Source organism: Muscardinus avellanarius, assembly GCF_963383645.1.
Source record: "Muscardinus avellanarius genome assembly, chromosome: 6".
Lineage (NCBI taxonomy): Eukaryota > Metazoa > Chordata > Mammalia > Rodentia > Gliridae > Muscardinus > Muscardinus avellanarius.
Genome location: NC_137791.1, coordinates 6,325,310 through 6,343,516, shown reverse-complemented (window position 1 = coordinate 6,343,516; position 18,207 = coordinate 6,325,310).

The following is an 18,207-nucleotide window of genomic DNA, read 5'->3' as shown; positions in this document are numbered from 1 at the left end:
CATTACATCGCTTCTAAATGGGCAGCTCCTTGGGCTGAGGCCATAATGAGAGTGGATTACTTAGCAAGCAATGTTCTCCAAGGGAGGCTCACAGTGGCCCAGCCTAGGCCCCGCAGCTCATTAACCAGCAGCTACTCAATGATTCTCTATGATTCTGGCCTCATTCAAATTCGAATTGGAGGGATTTTCCTGACAGGCTGATGAAAGCTTCAGGTTCTCAGGATTTTTATCACCTGTTTTTCCAAGAGCTTTGAATCCTTTTTCTTTAATAAATAAATAAATAAATAGCTTGGTTTCAGCTCAACAGATACAGAGGAGAAGAAAAAATGCCAGGATATTACCGGAAAACAGCAACGGACAAAAGTAGATTGCCTTCCATGTAGGACATGATCCAGCAGCCGCTGATGCTATGAAGGTAATTGCACAACTGCACAGTAGAGCAAGCCATTTCCACCGGAACAAGACTTCAGCCCACTGGGACCCTGTGGGCCTGCACTGTGTGTACCGATAGGTGCTGGGCCCAGGGCCCCCCATGAAACTATCACCAGTTCCTTGCTTCCCGCCTTCCAAAGTACCTCCCACTCCTCAGATCTGAATCATCAGGAAATTGAAAGTTTAATAGAGGATTGTATATCCAGTGTCTATGAATTAATGATTTTCTCTTCCCAATGTGACTTATGCAAATCAGTCTCTATACTGTAAAGTTACACCTTAAATATGATTACCCATTTTATGGAATCAATTGCCAGTTTGGGACGATGATTTTATACCTATCTTTCTCATCCTGCTTGTACCACCATGTGGATCATGATAACAGTTAATTAATTGGTTCCTGATTCTTCTTTTTTTCCTCAGTGTCCTGTATGAACCTTAAAAAAAACATATAAATTAGTGCAAACACTTTGGGAAACAGTATGGAGGATCCTCAGAAGAATGGGAAGGAATCTATCGTACGATCCAGCAATACCACTTCTGGGTATCTACCCAAAAGAATGGAAACCAAACTACTAAACTAATGCATGCACATCTATGTTCATAACCGTATAATCCACCATAGCCAAACTATGGAACCAACCAAGAAGTCTACCAATAGATGAACGGATTACAAAACTCTGGGATATGTACACAATGGAATTTTACTCAGCCATAAAGAACAAAATTATGCCATTTACAGGGAAATTGATGGAAGTGGAGAACATGATGCTAGAGTGAGGTTAATCAGTCACAAAAAGTAAAAAATCGGATGCTGTCCCTAATATGTGGAAGCTAGGGAGAAAAAGGGTCATAGGAGGAACTCTAGATGAGGAAGGAGAAACCATAGATGAGCAAATAAGGCGACCTCACTGAGAAAGATGGGGGGCAAGAGGGAAATTCATATATATATATGATATATATATATATGATATATATATATATATATATATATGTTCACAAACATATCAAAGTCAATCACTGAACCAAACATGAGAGGAAGGGAGGGTGAGAGGAGGGAATGGGGTGGAAATTGAGGAAGGGCTAATTGGGTGATGCAAGCATGTATGCCTCTACCATCTTGCACCCCATTAAGATGTATGGCCTCAATGCATCACTAAAAAGTAAAAAAAGAAAAATACAAATTCAATTTACCACTTTCCTGCAATCTGTGTTTTGCCATTTCTCCAGCCACCGAATTATAACCAACTTTAACTCCAACCTCAATTCAGTTGCTCTGTATTACTGATCTCTTATTTTTGCTTTGCAAAGTTTCAGCTGGCCAACTCATCTACCACTCAGCCAATATTTAAGTAAGCAAGTAATATAACCCGCAACATGTTGGGCCCCAGAACTACAAAATAACTGCTCCTGCCTCAACCTCAAAGTCCTTACATTCTAGCTGGTGAAACAGACATAACAATTACACAGCACACAATATAAAACGTGGCGCCTCAGACAAAGGAGGAGCTACTTTGGGAGTAAAGGAAAAGAACGCCCACATCTGCAGAGATGGGCATGACAGCCCGTGAGACTGTTCCTGGACTCCATGTTCTCTCTGGGTCTCCCTACCTTTCCTTTATCCCTGTCTCTGCTTGGATGCCAGCTTGAGTATCTATATTTTAATAGAACAGAAGTTCATTGGCGGAATCATTTTGTTCATCTCCTCCACAGATTCAACCCAGAAGAGCTACCTAGTAAATATTATGACAGCCTTTATATTCAAGTTTTGTTTATTAAGACACTGATGTAAGCTTGAAACAAGTCTAAGACCATTAAAAGGTTGGATTTTCTTTCTGGCATAATAGCTCCTTATATGGGAAGAGATTTTAATTCTACATTAATAATATTTTGCCAGTTTCCTAAAAGATCCAGTCTCCTGTCATCCTCACCCAAAAATGCTTTATTTTAGGGGTGTGTGTGTGTGTGTGTGTGTATGTGTGTATTTTACTGGTGATTAAACCCAGGAACATTCTACCACTAAGCTATACCTCCAGCACTTTGTATTTTTTACTTTGAGACAGGGTCTCACTAACTTGCTGAGGCTAGCCTCAAACCTGTGATCCTCCTGTCTTAGCCTCCCCGTATTGGGATTACAGATGTGCACCACTGCATTCAGTTTATTTAATTTCTTTACCACTAGACTCCTCACTAGACCGGCGGCTTGGTGCTCAGGCTGCAGAATTACATGCGGCTTCTCAGGTCAGGTTGTGAATAAACATTTCTCTTGGCAGGAGTTCTCACTGGATGGTTTCCCAAAAATCCTTCATGTTTTCAATCCTCTATGCCTTGGGTCTCACTCTGAGCCTTTCTCCTTATCTTTCTCTACTTTTTAAAAAATGTATTCTCCCTTCAAGTCTTGGATCAATGCTGTGTTCTCCAGGAAAACCACACCTCCCTTAGCATTAAAGTGTGCGGACGTTCCAACAACTCTTTTCCGCTTACACTATTAATCACGCACCAGGTTATAAACTTCTGGAGGGCAGAGGGCGCAGTCTGTCAGTCTTCCCAACCTTCAGGGCCTTTGGCTCTAAGTGCTCTGCTTACTGCTGTCAAATGAATACAAACTGTGTTGCGATCTGTAACTGGATGATAGATAGCGTATTTGTCAGCGTATGCGCACAGCAACCTCCACGTCTTTATCCCCTTTAATTTTCCCATCACTACGCATCCTCCTCAAACAAATACCTGAGGTCTGACAAGTCCTGCTCACCTAATATCTAAGATGAAGCGGAGTGAAAGCCATAGCTATCTAAGAGCTGAGCCCCTGTGGGGCTTCATGGAACAAATCATTTAATTAAAAGTCCCGGTGCTCTGATAAGGTGCTTTATTGCCACAGAAATTAATTTTGTTCTTTGAATTTCATGTTGAAAGTACATCTTTGCCATAAGAAAATAGATGATCACATTTTTAAAACCTTCCTTTTAATGGAATGGGATTTCTGAACCGCGTTTGTCATGAGTCTTATGTGACATGCAATGTTGGGTCTGCTCAAACTTGGTTATAGTTACATTTCACACGAGTGGAAGCCTTAAGGCCATCAATGCATCTCTGTTCCTTAGTGATTACTCAACTTCTTCCTCCAGCAAAGCTGGAGACAAGTGACCAAAATGGTTTCCCAAAGGACTGGGCTGTGGCTCAGCGGCAAAATGCTTGCCTCCCATGCACAAGGCCCTAGGTTCCATTCCCAGCAAGACACACAAAACAAAACCCACAAAATAGTCTCCAAATATTTAGATAAAACAACAGGATGGTTGAATTAAGCACTAGATCTCAGAGATACTAATGCTAATAATAAATCATTGGACTTCGGTCTTTTTATAGTTTAAAAGCATTTAGGGGGTTATCGATTATATTTATAGTCAAATCCCTATCCTTGATGTGAAAATTTTCTATAATGTTCCAAATAAATGGTCAGTCACCTTGCTCTGAAGTATTTTCAGGGACTGAGAATCCACTACCTTATACAGCCACTCATTATTTAATGTGCTTTGGTTGGTGCATTACAATCGCACATCATACTAAAGTTCAAAGTGATAGGGTCATACATGCACAGAGCACTTGTTTCACAAGGCTCTAATCATCAAAACGTTCCTCTGTATAATGAACCTGACCAATCCCAACAACTTCCACCCCTTATTCCTAACTACTGAATCTCACAAAATTTGTATAAACTCTGGGCCTTTGGACACCCTTTTTGCGTGCCCAAAACTTTCTGCTCATATATTTGAAAACCACAATTCTTTCCTGTAATTTCCTGATTATAATGACAAAGATAAATATTTATTGAGCCCTTACTGTATAGCAGGCTCTGATCAATTACTTTGTATTATTTATATTAACTTGTGCTTTCATCCTTACAATGACTCTCTGAGTTCTGAATTCGTTTAATTTTCAGAAGGAAGTGGAGACACAGAGTTGCTTGCTGGCCCAGAGCTTGTAAATGGCAGAAACATTACATGAACTTAAGCTTCAGACTCCGGCCTGACTGTCTGTGAGTGGGCTGTAGCATCTTCCTACCAGCCTGCTCACTTCCCTCAGCATGGAGACTGTAGATTTCACATGCCCCCCTTAAAACAGATTCAGCATTGGGGATAGAGTGGATATTCAGGCAGTAATATGTTTTAAACCTCCTCAAGTGATTCTAAGAGGCCTCCAGTGGTCCAGGACAAAGATTCATCCACTTGAGGGCTCATGGAGATCATCTTAAATTCTGACTCAGGAGCATAGCTTGGGATTTGAAAACCCACATTTTCATCAGGAAACACCCAGGCAATTTTGATCCAGGGAGCACTCAACTGTGGGATTCTTGTTATCTCCCACCACTGCAACATGGCAAGGAGTCAAGGCATCTGAGAAATAGGAGAAGCCTCCCCACATCAACATCTCAGTCAGGACCACAGGAGCCAAATTCACTTCCTTATTTTATCCCGGCGCCAGTGACTCGGATGCCACACAAGCACTTGATTGGTACAGACATCAACTAACCAACATACCCCACTTATGCAGACATTACTAAAAATGAGTTCACCTGATATGGGTGCAAAAGCCTATAATGAAAATACAAAAGACTTAAAAATAGTTTAGGCAGGCTATATTTTAACTGTTCTCAAAATATCATTACGTACACGCACGTCTTTTCGCATTCCACACAATATTTTTATATAAATAAAATCTGTTGACTTTCAGTCATCTCAACAAACATATTTAACGCACCTGCTAAGTTCTAGACACTCTGTGGAAGGAGATGTGGGGGGAGGGCAGAGACCATCACGGATTTAAATTAAACATGGCCTCTGCCTTTGAGAGAATCATATCTATGGACTGAGCTAACTCCTTCCAGTAGAGCCAGAGCCAGCTAGACACACAATGCACCAATGACCAGACCCCTAAACATAGTGCTGGACACTACAGTGGTCTCTGAGCTCAGAGAGTTGGACCCATTCACATTACCCCATGTTAACAATCCTTGCTTCTGGAACTGTCCAACTGCTGACCTGCTTCTTAATTTTTTTTTCCTGCTTTCAGACTTATATTTATCTCTATGACAAACAACACACCTCTTGCCCTTCTCTCTGGGTGACCTGGATTTACCCATGAATCCCACCTGTCTCTGGCCACTCCTGCAAAGCCCCAAGTTAGTACCATTCTATCCAGGTGACACATGGCTCTGAGTCTGATTCTAATCAGAACCAAATTGACAAAGCGAGTGTTGTATAGTTCATCATCTACCAGAAGCCATGTCCAAATGTATAGATAATTATAAGACAGGAAATATGCTGGTGTTGAGAGGAGCAGCAAAAATAGAAATGTGTTATGTTTTGATATAGACTGGAGCCTTGATGAGTTCATAAATAGTGTTTGGAGTTGAATTGAGACTTGAGGGTTGTAATCCCAGCAGTAGATAAATCCATTATAATGGATGTATCTGGGTGGTGACCCAGGCCAGTAGGGTGGTAGCTGGAGAAGGTAGATCCCTGAGAGTACAGCCTTATGGATTATAGATGCTTCTTTCCTCCTCCTCCTCCTCCTCTTCCTCCTCCTCCTCCTCCTCCTCCTCCTCCTCCTCCTCCTCCTTCTTCTTCTTCTTCTTCTTCTTCTTCTTCTTCTTCTTCTTCCTCTCTCTCTCTCTCTCTCTCACTCACTCACTTCTGGCCACCATGATGTGAGGATCACAGCCCATGAGCTCTCCCTCCACCTCCTATCACCATGCCCTGATATCCACGATCCCAGGCCTCACATAGACTGACCCTGAAATGTAAGAAAATAAATCCTCTTTCCTCTAAGTCACACGGTCAGTCTTTTAGATTATAGCTATAAGAATGCCGGCTGAAACACCATGGAATCACATTGAAGGGAAAAATTATTCCTGATTAGGATGATAGACGGCATCTTCATGGAAATGTAACGTTTGAGACCAATCTTGAAGAAGAAAGAAAAGTTTATCAAGAGTTAGTTGAAAGCAACCAAGATAAGGGACAGACAGTGAACAAAGGAATGTGGTGGGCATGAGTTTGGGACACTATCAGGTTAAGGAAACAGATTAGGGTCTGAGGGAGGTGGTTAGAAAAGGCTCAGAAGTTAATTGGAAAAGAGATGTGTGTGCCCTCACATTCCATGATAGTGTGGACTATGTGCTTTATGGCATGAGCCATTAAAGTTCTGTCAGTAAAGATGTGATACAATCGCTACACTTTAAGAATAATATTTGGCTACACTTTGAAAAACCAATGGGGACTGGGAAAGAGACTGAGAAACAACCCGCCAACATGAGATGTATATTCTCCTCCGGTGAGGTCTCTTGCTCCATCCTCCACCTGCTGTCTCCCCTGAGACCGCACGCTGACCCCTGGCTTCGGTTTCTGTTCACATTCACCAAACAGTGGTGAGGACACACAAGTAACCAGCCCCAGGAGGAGAGCGAATCTGATATATAGATGCCCCTCAACTTAGCCAGGGGTTATGTCCTGACCAACTCATTTTAGGCTGAAAATATCACAAGTTGAAAATTCATTTACTACACCTAACCCACCAAACGGCACAGCTGAGCCTAGCTTGAATGTGCTCAGAACACAACCATCAGTCTAGGGTTGGGAAAAAAAAATCACCTTCTGAAAGCCTCTTTTATACTGAACAGTGAATTTCTCATGTAATGTCTTGAGGAATGCACTGAAAAGTAAATAGAATAGCTGTATGGGTACCAGAGACACAGATGGGTAATTCATAGACACAATGGGCTATGACAACACTAAACACAATATCCGAAAAATGTTGGCAACACAGTTCACTGGAGAGCGTATCCTGTGGCTGCCTGCGAGCTGCCCAGTGGCTCAGTACCACTGCCCAGCATCATGAGAGAGCACCTTCCTGCACTTCTCCAACCCAGGCAAAGACCAAAATTCATAGTATGTTTTATCCTAAATGCATACTGCTTTTGTGCTCTGGGTAAAGTAGAAAAACATAAGTCAAATCATCGTAAGTCCAAGCTGGGGACCTTCTGTATGTATTTTCTCAGTTCCCTCCCTGCAAGCTTCCCTCAGCTGGCTGAATCCCAGTCCCATGGCTCTGCCAGGGGCTCACTCTGTTCCTCTATGTCCTAGAGTGGCTCTTTATTTCTTCAGGCCTGGGGATAGCAAGGGAACCACATCCCTGATGATTTCCCTGTGTCCTGCCCATACTTTCACAAATAATCTTTTTACTCAATCTTCCCCAACTTGTCCAGTTTCGGAATGTCAAGCTCAGGATGAAAAAGTGCTCCTGAGTAATGGGAGAGACTATGAACATGAGAAGACCAAGGTGGTGTTCCAGAGGGCGCAGACTCCCAAGTTCTCGCTGGTGAAGAGGAGCACGCCAGGGTAATGGGCATGAGCCCTCAATCCTCATTAATTTATCTATTTCAGGCAGAATGATAGTGCAATTTTAGAACATTTCAGGTTTTCTAAATTTTTCTCCTGGGGGGGGGCAGGAATTGAACTCAGGGGCATTTTGTCTCTGAGCTATACCCCAGCCCTTTTTTGTTTCTTAATTTTGAAACGGGGTCTTACTAAGTTACTGAGGGTCTTACTACATTGCCAAAGCTGGTCTTGAACTTGCGATCCTCATGTCTCAGCCTCCCAAGTATGGGGATTAAAGGCATGCTCCACCATGCCCGGCTAATTGTCAAACATCTCTAACACTCAACTCATGCCTGATAGAAAGGGCTGTTAGTTGTGAAATGGACTCATGATCAAACAATTTGCCTGAGAGGGAAGAAAGTATACAGTGTTTTAAAAAGCCAGACTGGCACAGCCTGCAGATGCAGCAGCCGAAGGCTAGGTGCCTGTATTCACAAAAAAAAAAAAAAAAAAAAAAAAAAAAAATGAGGCTTCCGCTAACACAGGAGACGAGACGTGTGACTATTTATATAATCCATGTTCAGGCTGAGTCGGAGAGGAAGGCACTCACTGAGAAAAGGGGAGTGTGATGCTGAAGCTGCAGTTCTCTGAGCAGAATTGTGGGAGATGTTTGGAGTCCTCTATGTGGGTCTATAGAGCAGTCTATTCAAGCAGATCAGATAATACCTAGAGGGCAGGTGGCTTATTTGTTCTAAATGCAGTAAGAGGTAATGGCATGCTTAAGTCGTTTCTGCAGCAGCCTGTAATTTCACAAGCGCTCAAACGTTTCCTTTGACAGCTGTGCTGTGCGTTCATTATATTGTCAATGTGAGCTCCACAAAGGAGAGAGGGCCTGGTTGGGAGAGGAGTGGGGGAGAGCAAGTGTTCGACTTTATTTTTTTTTTTTATCTCTCCAATTGGTTTAGAGCAATCAAGGAAGGCAAGAATCCTCTATCCTGAAAATATTCAAATTGCCCATTTCGCACACTCTCCCATCTTTTATAGAAAGATAAAGTTAATCTTCCATGATTTACTTGAAGTTAGTGATTACAAGTTATCTACTTTTTGACCAGCCTTTATCGAATTCTCTGGGAATATATTTAAGTAGAGTGCCGGAGAAAATTGAATGGCTGTGGGGAGGAGGGTAGAGAAGGACAGAAAAACCTCATGCGAGTCATAGAAATGGAATTCAGGGAAAACTGGAAAATAAAAGTAACTTTTCAGAACTGATTCACAAAGGAAAATGGAAGAGGGGATTGGGCCCCCCCCATTTCAGAAAGATGGTGTTGTAAGTACTAAACAAGGAAACAAAACGTGGAGCATTATTCTCATCTCTTGTAAGGTTTGATTGGAGCATCCTATGGAGTTGAGATCCTGACACATGCCAGTGTTCCTCTCTCTGGCTCCCCAGGACCCTTCTTTCTAAATGAGCGTTGCTCCTGTGGAGCGCCGGGATGGGAGGACCGCACAGAACCAAGCAAAGCCTCTTTGTACTTCTCTCTCCAGCTTGGCTGCCAGTGCTTCCAGCAGAGGACACAGGTGGGGAGGGGGCTCTGTCTGTATGACACCAACCAATTAGAGAGAAACAAAATACCTTCCAAATGTGGATCCATTTAATGACCAGTTCCCCCCAAAGAGCACTTCAAGTCCCTATCAGATAACAAACACCAAGGTACATTCTTTTGTTTTGAAGGTTTCTTTTTCCTTTTTTTTTTACACCTTAACTATCTAGTTAAAATTGTTCGGTCGATCGACCTAATTTTCCTTTACCTCTGCTATACCTCATACTGTACAACTGGTCATAACTCCAGCTGACTGAAAGCTATCCACAGCCCATGGTCACCCTGTTTGAAGCCCAGAGCCCCTCTTTCTAAGTTTCTTTTTGTTTCGTTGGGCCTGGTTTTTACAGCAAAACTGTCTTGTGGCCCTTGATATTTTAAATATCTCAGCAGATAGGCTTTGAGTGAGTCCCAGTAGCTGGGAGGCTTTCAAGCTCCCACAGGTTCAGAGTTGGCTTATTCCATAGTTTTCTTTTTTACTTGTGGTAACTAATTGCCATAATTAGTGCTAATTAAAAAGGTATGGGCTCTGACATTAGTACAAACTACTCTGGGAATTTCTGATGGGGCAGAACAAGTACACAAAATCAAACTAATTGAGTAAGGGAGAGTGTGAATGGAAATTAAGAATTAAATAATATTTTTAAATTCACAAGTGTTTTCCTTGTGCTTTTTATAACCTTGGCACTGAAATAAAGCAGGGCTTTAGTTTCTAGGAATGTATAATTTAATCAAGAGACCAGAATATGGTTTCCTGTCCCCTAAGATTTTTTATTCAGTAAAATTAAGTAACAATTAGGTCTAATTTTCTGGAGGGGTGGAATGGGAGGTGTGGCATAAAAAGCTAGATATCTGGAGACTAGATATCAGCTCACATTTATTAAGTATTTAATGAGCACCAAACATTGTTGAATATTGCTGTAAGGGCTTCATATTCTATGTAGCAGGTGTTATCTGTCCCCTCTTATGAGAAAACTACAGAAAGGTTCAGAAGCTTGGTAGAGGTCACATAGTTTCTACGTGGAATTTGCTGGTGTCAAACTCTGCGTGTTCTACCTACTTGTAGATAATATCATTTACAAAGACCCTTGGGGGGAGAAACTTCTTTATTGAACAAAATTGAAATTACATTGTGTCTAACTAGAACTAAGATATTCAGGAAAATATCTGATAAAGGTTTCCAAAGACTGGGAATTAGTTCCAGTATTCTAATAGTTTCCTACCCAATCCCAACTGAAAGGCCTGAAACATAAGGAGGAGATGAACTATAGGATGAGGACCTGACCTCACAACACAGAGACATGTCTGCAGTGAGGGGGCAGCAGAGAGGGCGGAACACTCCAGAACAGTTTGCCCTATTTTGCTTCTAGAATCTTCTAACTACCTGGACCGTGTAATTCTATCATCCTCTAATCTTAGAGGCTACAGAGTGAATCAAAAACAATACAGAGATGCAATAAGGCTGATAAATATACAAATGGTTTTCCTTTGCATTTATCCATTCATTAAGCATATTTTCCCAGCAGCACTTGGTATTTCATTAGACACTGTTAATAGAGTGCTGAGCCATAGAGACACAGGTCCTTGGATATTGAGCCCATAGGTAAATAGGAAAGTCATTAAGCAAATAACTACAAAATAAATGCAATAGGAGTCATGAAGACATCGAGCATACTTAAAATCAGGTAAAGACACCAAGTGATGTGTGCATGTGTGTCTGTGCCACGTTGAATCTCACTAGGTTGTTTAATTACACTGCACCCAAAAAAGTATAAAAAGGGGGAAAGTGGTCTCATGGATCAGGGAAGGTCAGTACAGAGGAACTGAAATTAAATCTCTACAGACTGAGTGACAGACGATAGAGCCAAGAGTAGCAAGGTGGGACATCATATACACCAAGTCATAAACACCATGTTAAGTATTTTTCTTTTAATCCTGAAAGCTCAAAACAAATATAAAAACATTTTCAGGGCAAAATCAAAACAAGATTCATATCTTTCAAAGATGACCTGAGGAGTCTGGAGAGAAAAATAGAAATGCTTTTATGTGGTTTGAGGGAGAGTTGATAGTTTAGATTCATATAATGACAATGGATGGTCCTAATCCAGAGATATTCTGAAGATGGAATGGGCAGCATTTGGCGGCTGGTTATTTATAGAGGTGTAGGAAGAGGAACGACAGGATACCAAGTGGATGGTAACCAAGGAACAGCAGTAGATGGGAGAAGTATCCGTCAGATGAGGAATCCTGGAAGAAGAGTACGTCAGGGAAAAAGATTTTGTTCTCTGTTGGACTCGTATTTGAGGTGTCAATAAAAACAGACAAGTAAAGATAAAAAGATAAGTTGATAAATGTAAGGATCTGAGGTTCAAAGGCAATATCTTGGCTGGAGATAAACATTTTAAAAGTAGTAGACAGTGACAATTGAAGCCGAGGAAAGAAATGAGATCATCTAAGAGAAATGTGTGGTGCAAGAAGCTACAAAAATCTATGGCTTGTCCTGAATATCAAGACATTTTATAGCTACAGGTAACTTCAAGAAAGAGTAGGCAGAAAGGTGAGATTCACCCAGGATCCAGGCAGCCAAGAAGAGAAAGACCTATTTTTGGCCAGGGTTTCCTAAGAAGGTTAGAGATGAGGTTTATTCTTTATAAATCAAATACTAATGTGGGCAAAATGATTAAAAACAAACAATCTCTAGGCACTGGAAAGCACCCAAAGGCCCAGAACAACCTCAGGATAATTTTCCATAGAAAACCACTTTTTAGATAAGAACTGGTAGCCTACTGTTCAGAGGCCATTTCAACCCCACCCAGCTCACCATGGAAAAGCTTACTGCTTTATTTATCTGTGGTCACAGACTCCCTCAGAGTAGACAAGAAAGCAACTAAAAATTTTACTGGGAAATTCAGAAAGGAAAGAACCATAGAAGTACTGATATAATAAATTTCTCAAATAGCCTTAGAGAACTTCTATACCGAACATGAATACAGGAGACACCTCCTCCCCAGAGAACCTGGCAAATGTTAAAGACCTGAGGAGATAGTAAAACAACGTACCTTTGTTTCAAAACAATTGAAAACACTATCAAATAATTCAACCTAACTGACATCTATAGAACATCCCATCCAACAACAGAATACACAGTCTTTCTAGTGCAAAAATGATGTTCAACAGAATACATCATATACAGTCAATAAATAAGTTTTGATCATTTAAAAGCACTGAAGTCTTATACAGAATATTTTCTGACCAAGATGGAGTTTAATTTCAAATCAACCATAAAAATTTCAGTTATTCAAAATAACCAAAAAAGTAAGAAAATAACAGAAATATTATAAATTAAATAAAATGTAGTATATCCATACAAAAAGCTATTACTTGGCAATAAAAAAGAATAAACTACTGATGCAAGCAACCACATGAATGGATTTCAAAACATTGTACTAAAGTTATCAAAAAGAAACAGGTACATACCACCCATCCTATAACTAAGCTTCTGTAACCTTGTGATAAATCTTGGGATTTGGGAACCTGAAGTGTAGGGGTGAAGAAATAAAAGTAAAACAAAGAACAGGTGCAGGGACATGCTCACTCTTCTAGGCCTTGGAGATGTGAGACAGCTGAAAGATACCCTGCAGTAGGAAAGACTTCCCAAGAATTCTGTTGTCCCTTTCACACTATGAAGGCTGGAATACCTAAGCCAAGTTTAAGTCCCAAAGGACTTAATCTTAAAGGCAACAAAAACAAAGACCAAATGACATTCAGAGGCAAACCAATTAGAATCACTCCAGACTTCCCAAAGCAAGTCATGAAAGCCAGAAGGGCCCGAATAACATATTCCAAACTCTAAAAGAAAACAATTTGTAGCCAAAATTTTTCTACCCAGCAAACCTATCTCTCAAATTAAACAGGGAAATAAAAATATTCTACAAAAAACAGAAGCTGAAGGAATTTATGTCTTTCAAACTAGCACTAGAGAAAATACTCAAAGAGATTAACTGCAAAGAAAAAATAAGGAATACATGCCAGAACCAGAGAAACAAGGACTTCTACCAAACGAATGCATGTGTATCTATGTTAATAACTGCACAATTCACCATTGTCAAACTATGGAACCATCCAAGATGTCCATCAACAGATGAATGAATTACAAAACTATGAGATATGTACACAATGGAATTTTACTCAGCCATACGGAAAAACACAATTATATCCTTCACAGGGAAATGGATGGAACTGGAGAACATTGTGCTAAGTGAGATTAGCCAGTCACAAAAAATAAGAAATAAGATGCTCTCCCTAGCGTGTGAAAGCTAGGGAGAAAAATGGGTCATGGGAGGAACTCTAGATGAAGAAGGAGATACTATAGATGAGCAAATAAGGTGACCTGAGGGGCTGGGAAGGGAACAAAGGAAATTCTCTAATGTACATGTTGTACATTCACAGACATATCAAAGTCAGTCATTAAGCCAAACATGGGAAGGAGGGAGGGGAAGGGAACGGGTTGGGAATTGGATAAGGGCTAATTGGATGATGTGTGCATGTATGCCTTAACCGTCTTGTACTCCATTCAGATGTATGACTACAATGCACCAATAAAAGTTTTTTTAATTAAGAATAAAATATTGCTGGGAGTGTGGTATAGCTCCCCTGGGTTCAATCCCCAGAACAACAGGGGGGGAAAGAGCATAAAGTTAAATAAGTAAAAAACAAGAACAGCCACTAAGTATGGGACCCAAGCAGAATCAGTCCTGTCAAAGTGAACAAGTCGGGCTGGGAGTAGGACAGAGTGCTTGATGAGGGGCCAGATTCCAAGTAACAGGAAAACGGTCCAGGGTGGCCAGTGATGTAGATTAGACAGAGAGAAATTTATTGCGGTCTTTTTGAAATAGCATAGGACATTTCACCTTTGTTATTTTACACTGTACTCATATTAGTCCCAAATAACTCATTTTGGGGTTTATTTTTTTTTATTTCATAGTCCTAATAATTTCCTTTTTCAGAGAAGAAACCAAAGTTCTCCAGCTATACACTCCTGGGTATCTTTCCAAAAGAACTGAAATCAGAGAATTACATTAATATATGAATATCCATGTTCATAGCAGCAGAATTCACAATTATGCAACCAACCCAAGTGTCCATCAACAGTTGAATGGATTATAAAATTATGGGATAGACACACAATGAAATTCTACTCAGCAATAAAGAACTAAATTTTGTCATTAGCAGGAGAATAGGTGGGACCTGGAGAACAGGATGTTAGTGAGATGAGCCAGTCACACACAGTGAAGGGTCGTATGTTTTCTCTCCTATGCAGAAGCTGGGGAGTGATGGGGAGACCCCAGGAACTTAAAATAAAGGAGGGGAAACTCCAGTGAAGCCAGGGAGGCGGTCTAGAGACAGGGAGGGGGAGGGAGGATCAATGAAGGAATTATTCCCATTGACATTACATACCCAAGTGAGAACATCATCTCCAATCTTGATACGTTATATGGATGTGGGGGTGGGAAGGGAGCCAGGGGAAAGCTCACCAAGTGCTGTGCGCATGTCACTATCTCTATGAACCGCACTGCCATATCAGACTGTGATGCAATAAAGATATTTTTATAAAGAACAGAAAAGAGACCAAGACTCCACGAGGCTGAACTGGCTCACCCACATTGCCGAGCTGGTGAGGAGAAGAGTTGGTTGCAAACCCAGCAGGAGAGATGGAGGGCACAGCCTGGTCGGCCACACGGCTGGAGAGAGGCAGAGGATGTCACTCCCAAGTCAGGGAACACGTCTCTCAGGCAGAATCACTTTGCCATCATTGTAAAAGGTGATCGGTGTCTGTATGTGAAGATGTCCAAGATCCACTAAGTGTTTTAAAAGCCATAGAAGCTGGGATGAAAAGGAAAGTCGATGGTACTTTTCAGGAATTCATTTAAGAGACGGCTCAGCTAAGAGTTACACGTCACCTGTTGCTGAAGGGTCCTCCTTACTAACTGGGATGCCTCATCTGCCCATCTTGCAGGACCACAAAATCTCAGCCTACGGAATGGTTCTAAGGGCCAGTGATAGCCTTCCTCCTCTCCACCCCGAGGCAACAACCCCACCGTGTCAGCTGCTCAATTTCAGCCACTTGAAGACTCACTTAGCAGGCAAGAGCAAATCATGGAGGGGTGATTTTTGAGCTAGGGTCTTAATTATAGTATTGTGTACCAGAGGTAATTACCCGCATGATGCGGTAGTGCTAGAGACTATTATTTGTCAGCAATTAAATTAATTTGATTTGGCCTAACCACACGTGAAGCCAGTTACCTGGAGATCACAAGAGTTTCCCAACAGCTCCACGCCCATTATTCTGAAAACAAATTTATTATATAAGTCTATATATTATATTATCAAATAGAATATGTAAATATTAACATATAGTATTAACATATAGTATAAAAGCATATCCTATACTGTCGTAATATATGATATATTACATAATGTAACATATTACATATATAACAATATGTAGATGTATTATATATATTATAATATAATGTTATATATTGTTGTAATATAGTCAAATATACGATCATATATAATATGTATCATATATACAAGATACTATATTATCACATATACAAAAACATACATATACATATATATAAACACATGTAATTTTTTTGCATTTAATCACCCCTTTTTAGGGGAAAACCACTCTATCCAAGTTCCAGATATCTCAACATTGCTTTCAAACACCTTTTCTTTTAAAAGAACATTTCTCTGAAATGTTTCTACCAAGTCTTCACAAAGTATGATATGAACATCAGTGACCCAGTTAAACTTATTATTTCATGCCAACCACAGAAGGGCTCCGGGAAGTGGACACCAGGTCCACCCGCACCCACTGTACTGGTCATAGCACTTGGACACAGTATCGTAAGATTCATGGTAATTGTTCACATAAATAACAAGAGGAGAAGGACTGGGCTAGAGCTAGTCATTACCTCATTTAAAGCTAGCATTCGTCTGTGTGTATGGGAGGAAACGATGCTGGCCACACATTAATGTTTTGGTGTGGGGTTGGGATGATTTAGCTGGCTGAAGTCTAATGGAGAGAAGTGTCTACCAGCATTATCTCTGGGAATTGCCTTCAGTCGGGTGGCTGCCACACAGCATCAGTAACAAAATATTCAGATTGCAACTGTGCCAGAAAGTCTTATAAAGTGTCTCGTTTCTCTCATTCACTCTTCAGATAAATAGCACTACATCTGAAGGAAAAATGAAGGTCCACGCTTATAACTTACTTGGCATAAACTCCCTGAAGATTCAGAGAACAATAAAAATGTTCATGTATCCGTTTCAGGATCCACTGTGCATCAATCACTCTGCTGAGCGCAGACTGAGCAATAAATCACTCAGTGCCGGATCAGCCCAAAACTACGCTCAGTATGATTCTTATCCCTGTTTGCTTTTCCCTTTTTTTCTTGTTTTTGTTTTTTGCTTGTTTGTTTTGGGTACTGGGGAGTGAACCCAGGGGCATCCTGCCTCCAAGCTACGCCCCCAGCTCTTTTTATTTTTTGTTTTGAAACAGGATTCTCACTAAGTTGCTGAGGGTCTCAAACCTTGGACCCTCTTGTCTCAGCCTCCCAAGTGCTGGGATGACAGGTATGCACTGGCTCTTATCTCTGTTTCTTAGGTAGAAGCTAAGGCTAGTTGTACTGGGACTCTTGACCCAAGTATTAGTCACAGAACTTTACATCCAGCCTATTTGTGGCAGTGAAGACGCTTCGAGATACCTGTATGACAGGCGACTCATGGCACCCCACCTGTCCCTGAGAGGCCTTCTGGTTTAACACCTCCTTACACAGAGGTCAACATTGGGACCCAGAGAAAGTCAACATTGGGACCCAGAGAAAGTCAACACTGGGACCCAGAGAAAGTCAACATTGGCATTAAGCAGAACTAAATCTCAGACCAACTGATTCTGCCTTCACCACTGAGTGGGTTAAAATAAAAATTACTCCACTACTGAAGGTCAAACTAATCATTTTGGCAAATACTTATTACTCAGCTTCTTGTCTGCATTTTTTCATCTTCTAATCATTCTAGAAAAAAAAAACAAATTATGCTATTACAACTTGTAGGTGATTTTTTTCTAGTGATAAAAGATCACCTAGTTTTCTTCCTCCTGTTATTCTCTAACAAAAATTTATATTGTCCAAACAAAATATTTTGGTTTCTTAATTAAGTCAGCTGTTCCTCATTCCTGTTATCACTAAAGTAGAATATTTACTAATTAAGAGTAGTCACCATAGGTTTCGTGTTGTCATAAGACTCTGTTCTAACTTGTAAGACTTTCAGATTTCATTTCTCTTGGTTCCAGAGCACATACCACATCCAGAAACGTTACTTATCCAGACAGAAAATCAACACCAGGCAGAGTGCTGCACGTGCCTGGAGTCCCTGGGAGGCTGGAACAGGAGGATAGAAGGTTGAAGGCCAGTCTCGGCAACTTTGAGAGACCCTGTTTCAAAAATTTTTGTTTCAAAAGGAGAGCTGAGAATAGCTTGGAAGTAGAATGTCCCTGGGCTCAAGCCCCAGTATCACAAATTAGCACTCTCTCTCTCTGAGCACGGCCGAGCTCACCTGCTTAGCAGGGGCTTAATTACAGTCAGGAGAGAGTATCTCCACGCACTTGACAGTATTGTTGCGAGGTTCTGGACCACGGACTGAGTCAAAATAAGAATTATTCTATTACTGAAGGTCCAACTAATCATTTGTGCAAATACTTACCACACAGCCTCTTGTCTACATTGCCCCCTCTA